This window comes from Sphaeramia orbicularis, unplaced genomic scaffold, assembly GCF_902148855.1.
Source record: "Sphaeramia orbicularis unplaced genomic scaffold, fSphaOr1.1, whole genome shotgun sequence".
Taxonomy (NCBI): Eukaryota; Metazoa; Chordata; class Actinopteri; order Kurtiformes; family Apogonidae; genus Sphaeramia; species Sphaeramia orbicularis.
The window spans coordinates 373,293-374,381 of NW_021941568.1; the positions used below are offsets into that span (position 1 = coordinate 373,293).

The following is a 1,089-nucleotide window of genomic DNA, read 5'->3' on the forward strand; positions in this document are numbered from 1 at the left end:
AAAAAAACCCTCTTCAAATTCCAGTTGTCTGTAGTATTTACAGTACTAGTACTTTGTCTGTAGTATTTACAGTACTGGTACTTTGTCAGCAGTATTTACAGTACTAGTACTTTGTCTGTAGTATTTACAGTACTGGTACTTTGTCAGCAGTATTTACAGTACTAGTACTTTGTCTGTAGTATTTACAGTACTGGTACTTTGTCAGTAGTATTTACAGTACTAGTACTTTGTCTGTAGTATTTACAGTACTGGTAGTTTGTCAGCAGTATTTACAGTACTAGTACTTTGTCTGTAGTATTTACAGTACTGGTACTTTGTCAGTAGTATTTACAGTACTAGTACTTTGTCTGTAGTATTTACAGTGCTGGTACTTTGTCAGTAGTATTTACAGTACTAGTACTTTGTCTGTAGTATTTACAGTACTGGTACTTTGTCTGTAGTATTTACAGTACTGGTAGTTTGTCTGTAGTATTTACAGTACTAGTACTTTGTCTGTAGTATTTACAGTACTGGTACTTTGTCAGTAGTATTTATAGTAATAGTACTTTGTCAGTAGTATTTATAGTACTGGCAGTTTTTCTGTAGTATTTACAGTACTGGTACTTTGTCAGTAGTATTTACAGTACTGGTACTTTGTCAGTAGTATTTACAGTACTAGTACTTTGTCTGTAGTATTTACAGTACTGGTACTTTGTCTGTAGTATTTACAGTACTGGTAGTTTGTCTGTAGTATTTACAGTACTAGTACTTTGTCTGTAGTATTTACAGTACTGGTACTTTGTCAGTAGTATTTATAGTAATAGTACTTTGTCAGTAGTATTTACAGTACTGGCAGTTTTTCTGTAGTATTTACAGTACTGGTACTTTGTCAGTAGTATTTACAGTACTGGTAGTTTGTCTGTAGTATTTACAGTACTGGTACTTTGTCTGTAGTATTTACAGTACTGGTACTTTGTCAGCAGTATTTACAGTACTACTACTTTGTCAGTAGTATTTACAGTACTAGTACTTTGTCTGCAGTATTTACAGTACTGGTACTTTGTCAGCAGTATTTACAGTACTAGTACTTTGTCAGTAGTATTTACAGTA

The 1,089-nt window shown here is 33.1% G+C and overlaps 1 pseudogene; it reads left to right on the top strand.

The window, feature by feature from the left end:
• The window catches only part of LOC115416101 (noelin-like), a 4,397-nt pseudogene that overhangs the window by 178 nt on the left and 3,130 nt on the right, over window positions 1-1,089 (top strand).